Here is a 14367-nt window from a genome sequence, read left to right on the forward strand (position 1 = left end):
TTGTCTATCGGTATGTTACTTGCCCGAGATTCGATCGTCGGTATCCAATACCTTGTTCAATCTCGTTACCGGGAAGTCACTTTACTCGTTCTGTAACACATCATCCCGTGATCAACTCCTTGGTCACATTGCGCATGTAATGATGTCCTACCGAGTGGGCCCAGAGATACCTCTCCGTTTACACGGAGTGACAAATCCCAGTCTCGATCCGCATAAAACAATAGATACTTTCGGAGATACCTGTAGTGCACCTTTATAGTCACCCAGTTACGTTGTGACGTTTGATACACCCAAAGCACTCCTACGGTATCCAGGAGTTACACGCTCTCATGGTCAAAGGAAGAGATACTTGACATTGGCAAAGCTCTAGCAAACGAACTACACGATCTTTTGTGCTAGGCTTAGGATTGGGTCTTGTCCATCACATCATTCTCCTAATGATGTGATCCCGTTATCAAAGACATCCAATGTCCATAGTCAGGAAACCATGACTATCCGTTGATCACAACGAGCTAGTCAACTAGAGGCTCACCAGGGACATATTGTGGTCTATGTATTCACACGTGTATTACGATTTCCGAATAATACAATTATAGCATGAATAAAAGACATTTATCATGAACATTGAAATATAATAATACTTTTATTATTGCCTCTAGGGCATATTTCCAACAGTCTCCCACTTGCACTAGAGTCAATAATCTAGTTCACATCGCCATGTGATTAACACTCACAGGTCACATCGCCATGTGACTAATACCCAAGAGTTTACTAGAGTCAGTAGTCTAGTTCACATCACTATGTGATTAACACTCAATGAGTTTTATGTTTGATCATGTTGCTTGTGAGAGAGGTTTTAGTCAACGGGTCTGAACCTTTCAGATCCGTGTATGCTTTACAAATCTCCATGTCATCTCCTAGATGCAGCTACCACGCTCTATTTGGAGCTATTCCAAACAACTGTTCTACTTGGAGCTATTTTAAATTATTGCTCCATTATATGTATCCGGTCTCTCTACTCAGAGCTATCCGGATAGGTGTCAAGCTTGCATCGTCGTAACCTTTACGACGAACTCTTTTACCACCTCCATAATCGAGAAAATTCCGTAGTCCACTAGTTACTAAGGATAACTTTGACCGCTGTCCTATGATCCATTCATGGATCACTCTTGTACCCCTTGACTGACTCATGGCAAGGCACACTTTCGGTGCGGTACACAGCATAGCATACTGTAGAGCCTACGTCTAAAGCATAGGGGACGACCTTCGTCCTTTCTCTCTTTTCTGCCGTGGTCGAGCTTTAAGTCTTAACTTCGTACCTTACAACTCAGGCAAGAACTCCTTCTTTGACTGGTCCATCTTGAACACCTTCAAGATCATGTCAAGGTATGTGCTCATTTGAAAGTATTATTAAGCATTTTGATCTATCCTTATAGATCTTGATGCTCAATGTTCAAGTAGCTTAATCCAGGTTTTCTATTGAAAAACACCTTTCAAATAACCCTATATGCTTTCTAGAAATTCTACATCATCTCTGATCATCAATATGTCAACAACATATACTCATCAGAAATTCTATAGTGCTCCCACTCACTTCTTTGGAAATACAAGTTTCTTATAAACTTTGTATAAATCCAAAATCTTTGATCATCTCATCAAAGCGTACATTCCAACTCCGAGATGCTTACTCCAGTCCTTAGAAGGATCGCTGGAGCTAGCATACCTTTTAGCATCCTTAGGATCGACAAAACTTTTCTGATTGTATTGCATACAACCTTTCCTTACGAAAACTAGTAAGGAAACTTGTCTTGACATCCATCTGCCAGATTTCATAAATGCAGCTAATGCTAACATGATTCCGACGGACTTTAAGCATCGCTACGAGTGAGAAAATCTCATCGTAGTCAACTCCTTGAACTTGTCGGAAAACACTTCGCCACAAGTCGAGCTTCATAGATGGTGACATTACCATCCACGTCCGTCTTCTTCTTAAAAGATCCATTTATCTCAATGGATTGCCGATCATCGGGCAAGTCCATCAAAGTCCATGCTTTGTTCTGATATATGGATACTATCTCGGATTTCATGGCTTCTAACCATTTGTCGGAATTCGGGCCCACCATCGCTTCTCCATAGCTCGTAGGTTCATTGTTGTCTAGCAACATGACCTTCAAGACAGGATCACCTTACCACTCCGAAGTAGTACGTGTCCTTGTCGTCCTACGAGGTTCGGTAGTGACTTGATCCGAAGCTTCATGATCACTATCATAAGCTTCCACTTCAATTGGTGTAGGTGCCACAGGAACAACTTCCTGTGCCCTACCACACACTAGTTGAAGAGACGGTTCAATAACCTCATCAAGTTTCCACTATCCTCCCACTCAATTCTTTCGAGAGAAACTTTTCCTCGAGAAAGGACCTGATTCTCGAAACAATCCCTTATTGCTTTCGGATCTGAGACAGGAGGTATACCCAACTGTTTTGGGTGTCCTATGAAGATGCATTTTATCCGCTTTGGGTTCGAGCTTATCAATCCTGAAACTTTTCCACATAAGCGTCGCAGCCCCAAACTTTCAAGAAACGACAACTTAGGTTTCTCTAAACCATAATTCATACGGTGTCATCTCAACGGAATTATGTGGTGCCCTATTTAAAGTGAATGTGGTTGTCTCTAATGCCTAACCCATGAACGATAGTGGTAATTCGATAAGAGACATCATGGTACGCACCATATCCAATAGGGTGCAACTATGATGTTCGGACACACCATCACACTATGGTGTTCCAGGCGGTATTAATTGTGAAACATTTTCCACAATGTCTTAATTGTGTGCCAAAACTCGTAACTCAGATATTCATCTCTATGATCGTATCATAGACATTTTATCCTCTTGTCACAATGATCTTCTACTTCACTCTGAAATTACTTGAACCATTCAATAATTCAGACTTGTGTTTCATCAAGTAAATATTCTCAACATCTACTCGAATCATCTGTGAAGTAAGAACATGTCACATCCCTAGCTTTACCCTGGCCATGGACTAGCTTGGTTGCTGCATCATGTTTAAATTCAAATGAAATTTGAACTGAGGAATTCAGAAGCCTCAAAACCCTAATTAAAAGAAGGGCAAGCACCCTTTAAATTGCATTCTGTGAATCCAAAATGCCCTAAAAATAGTTTTGTGAATTTTGGCAAGAGTTATATATCAAACCAAAATTCTGGAATATTTTTAAGGAATTATTTGGTCTCTGAATTTAAATCAATAATCTATTTGAATTTGGGGATATATTCATAATATATAATGAATATATTTTCAAATGCTTTGAAATGTTTTATGTACTTTTGGAATAGTCCAGAGAGGTAACATAAAATATTTCAGAATGTTTTGGCACTGTATGAAATTATTTTGGAATTGAAAACAGTGGCAAAAGATATTAAATAAAACAAACAGAACAGGAAAAAAATAAAAAGAACAGAGCTTACCTGGCCTCACCGTGCAGCCCACCAGAGCCGGCCCAGCTTCCCCAGCCGGCCCAGCCCACCTCCTCCTCCCTTGTCCTCTTCCTCCTCTGCCAGGAGGACGAACAGAGGCGAGGCGTGGCGCTCGCCGACGCTGCCTCGGCCACCTCCTGCTTCCCCCCTAGCCACCTCCTGCTTCCTCTCGTTGCCCTGGACCCCGTCCGCGACGCCACGCACCCCCCCAGGCCTCTCACTCTCTCCCCGAGCTCCTCTCCTCCTCTGGCTCTCTCGCGCGCAGCCACCGAACACACCCGCCGCCGCCGACGAGCTCTCTCGTGGCCACCGGCCACCCCTAGCCTCTCCGACACACCCACGAGCTCCGCCTCGACCCCCTCCTTCCTCCCCACCGACCCACGGCCCTCCGGAAGCCCTGCAACGCCGCCACCATCGCCGTTCCGTCGCCGGCCACCGAAGCTCCCCTCCGTCGATTCGCCGGACCCCGAGCCTCCCCTGCCTCGCCAGCAGCACCAGAAGAATCGCGGTGAGCCACTGAACCGTTCCCCTCTTCTTCCCATGCCGTTGGGCCGCTCTAGCCATTGCTTCCGCCGGACCCGAGAGCTCGCCGCCGCCGTGCCTCGTCACCACCGTGGCTGGAGCCGTTGCAGCTCGAAGCCGAGCACACCACCGCACCCAACACGTCTCCAGGAGCCCGTAGCCGCCACTAGCTTCCCTCCCGTGCCCCCGAACGCCAAACCCGACCTCGCCCGAGCTCCGGCCGCCGCCTCGCTCGCCGCCGTTGCTGATTCCGGCCACCCCCGCACCTCCCGTTGGTCCCCCTAGATGCGCACGGGCGCGGGCTACCTCCTGGTGCCCTTGGCGCGTCGATCCGATGCCCCTAGCGCAAGTCCGGCGCTCCCCCGCCGTGCGGAATGGTCGCCGCCGGCGAAACCCCGGCGACTGCCGACGTGGCACGCCTAATTAGCACTAATGACGCCTAAACACCCCCCCACAGCCACTGACAGTGGGCCCCGTAGTGGGTCAAAGCCCGGGTCAACGCGGGATTAGCCCCTGTGTCACTGACGTGTGGACCCCACACGTCAGGTTTGACCTGGAGGCGCCCTGTTGACCTGCTGACGTCAAGGTGATGACATGCTGACGCCATAATTCATTTTCTGGAATTATTTTAATTCTAAATAATCAGAAAATTCCAGAAAATGCCTAAAACTTCTAAAAATCATAGAAAATTAACCATAACTCCAAATTAAATAATTTATATATGAAAAATTATCAGAAAAATTCAAGGAATCCATCTGTACCATTTTCATGCATGTTAGAACAACTTATCAGCTACTGTTTAGGCACAAATGAATTAAATGGCATTTGAATAATCACATATGGAGTTTGAATTTGAATCTTGTATTCAAACCAACTTCATTTAATCTGTTGCTAGTTGCATTAGCTCAAAACACATTCATTTTGCCATGTCATGATCATGCATCATATTGTGCATTGCATTGATTGTGTTCCTTTCTGTGTTGCCGGTATTTGTCCCCTCTCGATAGACGTGATACCCGATGATGTGATCGTTGACACTGATGAAGACTCAATGTTATCTTCAGAAGTGCCAGGCAAGCAAAACCCCCTTGTTCATTCCGATACAATCCTACTCTCTCGCTCCTGCTCTCTTTTACTGCATTAGGACAACACCGATTCATCTGTTACTTGCTGCGGTAGCTGAACCCCTTTATCCTTTGCATGACCTGTCATTGCCACAGTAAATAGATGAAACCCACTAGCATGAGTAGGAGTTGTTTGAGCCCTGCTGTGCCTACTCATTCATGCTTGTTTGTCATGCCTGCTACTGCTTAGAGTTGAGTCAGGTCTGATTCATCGGGGATGAATCAGAGGCGTGTGAACATGTCCTACTATGTGTGAGCTAAGTGTGTGAACACGTTTTGGTAAAGGTAGCGGTGAGAGGCCATGTAGGAGTACATGGTGGGTTGTCTCATTGCAGCCGTCCTCAGGAACTGAGTTCTGTGTTTGTGATCCATGATTCAGCTACTACCACGCATTGGGCCCGAAACCAATGGACCCTCTCGGCTTCTTGATCACCCTTGTCCTCTGTCCAGGAGTTGCAAGTAGTTTCTGGTGTTTGTAGTATGCTGGAGGCCGTGCGCAGCGCTGACCGTAGGGGTGGGCTGTGATGCGGTAGGCACGTGGCACGGTGTACCGGGCGCCCGTTTGGTGTCTCGGGAACCCTGTTCACATCGTTTGGGGCTGTGAGCGAAACTCCGGCCGGATCTCCTCATGGATGGAACCCGAATAGGCGATAAACCTGGACTAGAGACTTAGGTGATTAGGTAGGTCGTGGCCGACACCCACGTTGGGCTTCCGCTTGAAGGTTGCCGAGTACATGTCGTGTAAACGGCGGTAAGTGGTGAGAGCGTGTGTGAAGAAGTACACCCCTGCAGGGTTAATATGATCTATTCGAATAGCCGTGTCCGCGGAAAAGGACTTCTGGGTTGCTTATATCAGTTCATAGACAAGTGAAAGTGGATACTCTAAAATACGCAAGATAAGCGTGAGTGCTATGGATGGCGTTCTCGTAGGGAGACGGGAGCGGATCCATAGTGGTGTATTGATATGGTGAATATGTGGACTCGTGTGCGCCACCTCAAAAAAGTTACTCGCAGTCGTAGTTCAGGATAGCCACCGAGTCAAAGCTGGCTTGCTGCAGTTAAACCCCACCATCCCTTTGTTGATAATGATGCATATGTAGATAGTTCTGATGTAAGTCTTGCTGGGTACATTTGTACTCACGTTTGCCTATTTTATGTTTTTGCAGAGAGACTTCAGTCTCACTAGTATTTCCGCGTGGTCTTCGACGTTTAGCTTGTTACCTCAGCTACGATCTTGTGCCCTCGGCAGGATCTGATAGATAGTCAGGCTTCTCAGCCTTTTTCATTTATAGATGTCTGTACTCAGACATGATAGCTTCCGCTTGTGCTTTGACTTGTATGCTCTGAATGTTGGGTCATGAGACCCATGTTTGTAATATCTCGCTCCTCGGAGCCTATTGACCAAATTACTTGAGTCATAGAGTCATGTTGTGATGCCATGTTGTATTTGCACATATCGAGCATATTGTGTGTATGTTATTGAAATGCTTGGTATGTGTGGGATCTGACCATCTAGTTGTTTATCTTTAGTAGCCTCTCTTACCGGGAAATGTCTCCTAGTGTTTCCACCGAGCCATGGTAGCTTGCTACTGCTCCGGAACACTTAGGCTGGCCGGCATGTGTCCTTCTTCGTTCCTGTGTCTGTCCCTTCGGGGAAATGTCACGCGATGAATACCGGAGTCCTGTTAGCCCGCTACAGCCCGGTTCACCGGAGTCCTGCTAGCCCAGTGCTACAGCCTGGATTCACTCGCTGATGACCGACACGTTCGATGCTGGGTCATGGATGCCTGTCCCTGTAAGTCTGTGCCGCTTTGGGTTTACGACTAGCCATGTCAGCCCGGGCTCCTTATCATATGGATGCTAGCGACACTGTCATATACGTGTGCCAAAAGGCGCAAACGGTCCCGGGCAAAGGTAAGGCGACACCCGTGGGAATACCGTGCGTGAGGCCGCAAAGTGATATGAGGTGTTACATGCTAGATCGATGTGGCATTGAGTCGGGGTCCTGACAGCGTTGGTATCAGAGCTTGACTGCCTGTAGGATTACCAAGCCAAACTGGTCGAAGTTGAGTTTAGAAATTCTTTAGTTATATAAGGGAATTGATTGTGGGATGGAACGTAAGGCTCTTTTTACTCCTTATACCTTATGCCCTTCTGATCTGAGTCATCATCTTCTCTTCTACGGGGATTAAGAACTAGGCTATCTCTTCTTTCTATTAGGATCACGTGTTACTAATCCGTAGACTTATAGATTGTTGGATTAAGCCTCAGTTCAGTTCCTACTATTTCTGTATGTTAACTGTTGATCTCGAAACCTTGATATTGTGCTTCTGAGTGGTTATGCCACCATTTTTGTGAATGTCTCAAATCTTTTCTGAGCATTTACAGCCGTTATGCTGTCCGAGTCACCCCACGTTTCTGAATAGTCTGAAGCATTTGCAAAATTCCTTCCTCCCATTCCGATGTTCCTTTGGGCCAGATTAACCACACTAATCGGTGAGTTGAGGTAAATTATTGCCTTGACATATATGTTGGAGCTATTATTATGACCCTAGGTGTTTTAGGGAGTCACCTAGTAATCTAGCAATGTTTTGTGTCCCAGTGTGATGATTCTGGCTTTTATTCTCGAAAGCATCCCGTGATGCTACTTAGTAGTAGGTATTCTACTCCTGGGTTCTGAACCCGAGATTCACTCTACCTACTTCATGTTGATAGTAATTGCTAGTGCCTTTAGGATATTAGTAACCTTTGCGATAGTCCTTGAAGTCCGTGGTATCTTCTTCTTCCAAATACCATGAACTACTTATGGTAGATGTTTATTGGATCAAAAAAAATCACAATTAGAGTACTCTTGAGGAGTTCTCCATTCATAAATCGTGACTCTGCCAGTTCTACCTTTCTGCATGGGTTATCCGGAAGAAATATGTTGAACTTGGTTCGACATACTAATCTATGCATCCACAACTCAGAAAGTTATATGTTCCTTTGAGTTGTTCTCTTTAGTTGCATTCTGACCCTCGTCTATCAATTGATAGTCAAGAGTATGCGTGTGTTCGTTCATCGATGCCTATGACTCTTGTGGTCTGTCAAGCCATTCTATTCCGGAATGACTAGGAGAAACAAACTCCAGTACCTCTTCCATATCTAGGATTGGGTCAAAGAAGTTGTGCTCTGCAGATCAAATTGCTAACCCAGCTTTTGCTCTGTTCTACCTTGGAGTATTACATATTTTATATCGAGATTGTTATAAGAATTGCACACCATCCTATGTACTCTTGGTACAGTGATACTTCTTGCCATCATTGTTCATTCCTCGGTTCCTGTGTTATTGTAACCGGAATGCCGACAAATGAATCATGGCGTGTGAAATCAATACTCCTAGCAACCTTGTTGCTGGGTAGTTAAAGGATAATAATTTCATTCTTAGTGTGTTGGTTATTGAATCATCATTCTAAGATTGATCGTGCTACCTAGTCCATTCTCCTGGTTCACTCCTCGATCGATGAGTTAGGATCATTTCAAATCTTTGCTCTATTGATCATATCGTCTTGCCCTGAAAAGCGAGATTGTTCTCGAGCTTAGTAACATACCGGTGGTTCGTGATTTTCCGAATATCTTCTCGAAAGTATCACCAGGTTGTCACCTGACCGCTATGTTGAGCTCGTGATCAAGTTGGTTTCTTGTGAACCACCTTCTCCAAGAATCGTGTTGGATATCCCTGAGCTAGTTGGTTAAGCTAGACAACAACTTGGAGAGTTGGAAGATAAAAGCTTGCCTGACTTAGTTCGTTCCAAAGGGATATTCTTGTGTAGTGTGTGTTGAAGAAAGATGATATCTTCATCGATTGGTCCCTGTGATCAGTTGCTGGACCTATTGTCTTATCAATCCTTTGATTTGAGTGTGGGCTATCGTCAAATCAAATCAGTACCAACGATATTCGTAATGTTGTCTTACTCGTGGTTGATCCCTCGAGCATACACCATTATATCTTTTGGTCTGACCAATGCTATCACCTTGTTCACTTAACTATGGAATTCCTTTTAAAAGGAAACCCAGATGAATTGTTGTTGAGCCCATTGACAACATCCTTATCTCCTCCATAATTTTGTTGAACATTAAGCTAGTGTTGGAAACTTTTGAAAGCATTTGTTCATGCTAGCTCATGAAGCATATGTTTGGATGAAGGTAGTGACTTCCTTTAATTCATGTGCATCTGATGCAAGTTGCCGCCGTGGATTCGAGAAAGTCAATGTTGTTTCCTTTGGAATCATTCCAAATCAGTCATGCACACGTGCGAAAGAATGCTGTGGTTTGAAGACTTGCAACCTTCCATCTATATGTATCCCTAGCACACCAAGCCACTGATTGATTTGTTCAGAGAAAGGAGTTCATAAGAGTTAATCCAGGTTATGCAAAGACTTCGATACCCTCGTTGATGGTTCCCCCTCCTGAACTCGGTAGTGTTTTATTATAAGACTACCACGTGGTCATGCTTGTCTGGGACAACGTGTTCACATGTTTGTAGCAGAACCAGCTCATGTTTTGGAGCTTGCTATCGTAGTTCATCTCCCGAGAATCCCGCAACGTCATCTCGTCGATTTGTGTTGCAAACTTTCATTTTTCTTCCTAGACTCGATGAGTCTGGAATATCCTGACACCAACCAGATCTGAATCTCAGGCAGATATGATGGTTGGAACATTTCCCAAGAACTATAATATTGGTCTCTCGATAACCGGTAAGGTGGATGTCGTGGCCAACACACCCATCCGGTAGACCTATTATTATAGTATCTTATTTGATGGAATTGGCCACCTCCCCATAGGGATTTCGTAGGATTTACTCCCTAGTTGCCCCTATGGATCTTTGTGTTCCCGAAGTCCGACCTTTTACTTGATGTTCTAGATACCAAACCATATCTATGAATGGGTTACACTAGCACATCAAGGAGAACATTAGAAGCGGAGTGCTAAATGTCTCTCGGTCGATCATCCAGATTTTATTTCCTTGGCCTCGCTAAGGGTGAAATCTGAGAAGGTGTTATCTTCCTTTGCATCTGCATCATCCATCATCATTCATCATGGTAGCAAGTTGTGTTGCCAGGATCCTTGACACGGATGTTGGTAAAACCTTGATGATTGTGGAAATGCTCAAGTTCTTGAGAGCACGCACAAGCGCTACGTGTTATCATCGGCACTAACTGGGTTTGCTCTCAGATTTCCTCGGCAATGCTATGACCTTTTCAAACAGTGAATTCACCCTCTATTGTTGGGTTCTTCCCCAGTTACCAGAATCATTCCCAGCATTTGCATTTTGTTCCCAGCTTGCACCACCAATGTGCCATTCTACCATGGGTCTCTTCCATTTCCGGTGATAAGTAAAATCATCCATTACGTTGTCTTCAACAAGGTAATCCACATCATCCAAGTCCGAGTATGCCATTCTACCGACCCCCTCCAAATGATCGCTTGTGATTACCTTAGGCTGGTATAAAGAGTTCCAATGATCTCTGAATCAAAAGTAATTCTTTTTGCCACTTAAGATAATAATCTACGAATCACCCTCCTCCAGGATGTTTCGTCGTGGTATCATGGCAACTCAACTCCTCGCTACGTTGACAATCGTTTACCACCTTCCTAGGTGTGGAATTGTTGTCTACCTAGTGAACCTTCGTCATCCGTTTCTTTCCACCCCTCTTGATGTGTATCTCGTGTCTCAACCGAGAGATGGTTCTATGTCTCATTCCGTGAGTTAATCCTGAGTTGTTCGACCTTCGAGAAGACCGATCCTTCTAGAGTTTTCCTTTCCTCTTCTTTTCATGATTAGCTGGAGTTCTCAGAGCAAGACGACAAGACAAAGATGGTGTTCGAATCAACGTTTCTATGAAGTGCACCCTGGATCGTGAAGATTATACTAGTCCGCGTTACCCTTCACCTTACCCTACGCTTGAATCTCGAGACGAGATTCTTGTTTAGTGGGGGTGAGTTGTCACATCCCTAGCTTTACCCTGGCCATGGACTAGCTTGGTTGCTGCATCATGTTTAAATTCAAATGAAATTTGAACTGAGGAATTCAGAAGCCTCAAAACCCTAATTAAAAGAAGGGCAAGCACCCTTTAAATTGCATTCTGTGAATCCAAAATGCCCTAAAAATAGTTTTGTGAATTTTGGCAAGAGTTATATATCAAACCAAAATTCTGGAATATTTTTAAGGAATTATTTGGTCTCTGAATTTAAATCAATAATCTATTTGAATTTGGGGATATATTCATAATATATAATGAATATATTTTCAAATGCTTTGAAATGTTTTATGTACTTTTGGAATAGTCCAGAGAGGTAACATAAAATATTTCAGAATGTTTTGGCACTGTATGAAATTATTTTGGAATTGAAAACAGTGGCAAAAGATATTAAATAAAACAAACAGAACAGGAAAAAAATAAAAAGAACAGAGCTTACCTGGCCTCACCGTGCAGCCCACCAGAGCCGGCCCAGCTTCCCCAGCCGGCCCAGCCCACCTCCTCCTCCCTTGTCCTCTTCCTCCTCTGCCAGGAGGACGAACAGAGGCGAGGCGTGGCGCTCGCCGACGCTGCCTCGGCCACCTCCTGCTTCCCCCCTAGCCACCTCCTGCTTCCTCTCGTTGCCCTGGACCCCGTCCGCGACGCCACGCACCCCCCCAGGCCTCTCACTCTCTCCCCGAGCTCCTCTCCTCCTCTGGCTCTCTCGCGCGCAGCCACCGAACACACCCGCCGCCGCCGACGAGCTCTCTCGTGGCCACCGGCCACCCCTAGCCTCTCCGACACACCCACGAGCTCCGCCTCGACCCCCTCCTTCCTCCCCACCGACCCACGGCCCTCCGGAAGCCCTGCAACGCCGCCACCATCGCCGTTCCGTCGCCGGCCACCGAAGCTCCCCTCCGTCGATTCGCCGGACCCCGAGCCTCCCCTGCCTCGCCAGCAGCACCAGAAGAATCGCGGTGAGCCACTGAACCGTTCCCCTCTTCTTCCCATGCCGTTGGGCCGCTCTAGCCATTGCTTCCGCCGGACCCGAGAGCTCGCCGCCGCCGTGCCTCGTCACCACCGTGGCTGGAGCCGTTGCAGCTCGAAGCCGAGCACACCACCGCACCCAACACGTCTCCAGGAGCCCGTAGCCCCCACCAGCCCCTCCTCCCATGCACCATAGCGCCATCTCCGCTGTTGCCCGAGCTCCGGCCGCCGCCGCGAGCTCGACTCCGGCGAGTACAGCGCACCGCCGTCCGCTCCTTCCTGCTCCGTTGGATGCGTAAGAGCACGGGCTACGCCCGGTGGTCTCCGCGAGTCCAGCCGCCGCCTGTAGCTCAAGTCCGGCGAGCTCCCGCCGCAGTTTTGGTCGTCGCCGGCCGAACTCCGGCGAAGTCGACGTGGCTTAGTTAATTAGTCACTAAACCCCCCACCTACTGACGCTGACAAGTGGGCCCAGGGCTTAGTCAAAGCTAACCAGCCCGGGTCAACGCGGATTAGTCCCTGTGTCACTGACGTGTGGACCCCACACGTCAGGTTTGACCTGGGCAGCCCTGTTGACTTGCTGATGCAAGCATGACGCAGTGCTGATGTCATAACTCATTTCTGGATTTAACTTAATTCTGAAATTCCAGAAAATAACTAAAACTTCTAAAAATCATAGAAAATTAACCGTAACTCCAAATTAAATAATTTATATATGAAAAATTATCAGAAAAATTCAAGGAATCCATCTGTACCATTTTCATGCATGTTAGAACAACTTATCAGCTGCTGTTTAGGCACAAATCAAGTAAATGGCATTTGAATAATCACATATGGAGTTTGAATTTGAATCTTGTATTCAAACCAACTTCATTTAATCTGTTGCTAGTTGCATTAGCTCAAAACACATTCATTTTGCCATGTCATGATCATGCATCATATTGTGCATTGCATTGATTGTGTTCCTTTCTGTGTTGCCGGTATTTGTCCCCTCTCGATAGACGTGATACCGATGATGTGATCGTTGACACTGATGAAGACTCAATGTTATCTTCAGAAGTGCCAGGCAAGCAAAACCCCCTTGTTCATTCCGATACAATCCTACTCTCTCGCTCCTGCTCTCTTTTACTGCATTAGGACAACACCGATTCATCTGTTACTTGCTGCGGTAGCTGAACCCCTTTATCCTTTGCATGACCTGTCATTGCCACAGTAAATAGATGAAACCCACTAGCATGAGTAGGAGTTGTTTGAGCCCTGCTGTGCCTACTCATTCATGCTTGTTTGTCATGCCTGCTACTGCTTAGAGTTGAGTCAGGTCTGATTCATCGGGGATGAATCAGAGGCGTGTGAACATGTCCTACTATGTGTGAGCTAAGTGTGTGAACACGTTTTGGTAAAGGTAGCGGTGAGAGGCCATGTAGGAGTACATGGTGGGTTGTCTCATTGCAGCCGTCCTCAGGAACTGAGTTCTGTGTTTGTGATCCATGATTCAGCTACTACCACGCATTGGGCCCGAAACCAATGGACCCTCTCGGCTTCTTGATCACCCTTGTCCTCTGTCCAGGAGTTGCAAGTAGTTTCTGGTGTTTGTAGTATGCTGGAGGCCGTGCGCAGCGCTGACCGTAGGGGTGGGCTGTGATGCGGTAGGCACGTGGCACGGTGTACCGGGCGCCCGTTTGGTGTCTCGGGAACCCTGTTCACATCGTTTGGGGCTGTGAGCGAAACTCCGGCCGGATCTCCTCATGGATGGAACCCGAATAGGCGATAAACCTGGACTAGAGACTTAGGTGATTAGGTAGGTCGTGGCCGACACCCACGTTGGGCTTCCGCTTGAAGGTTGCCGAGTACATGTCGTGTAAACGGCGGTAAGTGGTGAGAGCGTGTGTGAAGAAGTACACCCCTGCAGGGTTAATATGATCTATTCGAATAGCCGTGTCCGCGGAAAAGGACTTCTGGGTTGCTTATATCAGTTCATAGACAAGTGAAAGTGGATACTCTAAAATACGCAAGATAAGCGTGAGTGCTATGGATGGCGTTCTCGTAGGGAGACGGGAGCGGATCCATAGTGGTGTATTGATATGGTGAATATGTGGACTCGTGTGCGCCACCTCAAAAAAGTTACTCGCAGTCGTAGTTCAGGATAGCCACCGAGTCAAAGCTGGCTTGCTGCAGTTAAACCCCACCATCCCTTTGTTGATAATGATGCATATGTAGATAGTTCTGATGTAAGTCTTGCTGGGT

The sequence above is a fragment of the Triticum aestivum genome, chromosome 3B (genome assembly GCF_018294505.1).
Source record: "Triticum aestivum cultivar Chinese Spring chromosome 3B, IWGSC CS RefSeq v2.1, whole genome shotgun sequence".
NCBI classification, from domain to species: Eukaryota; Viridiplantae; Streptophyta; class Magnoliopsida; order Poales; family Poaceae; genus Triticum; species Triticum aestivum.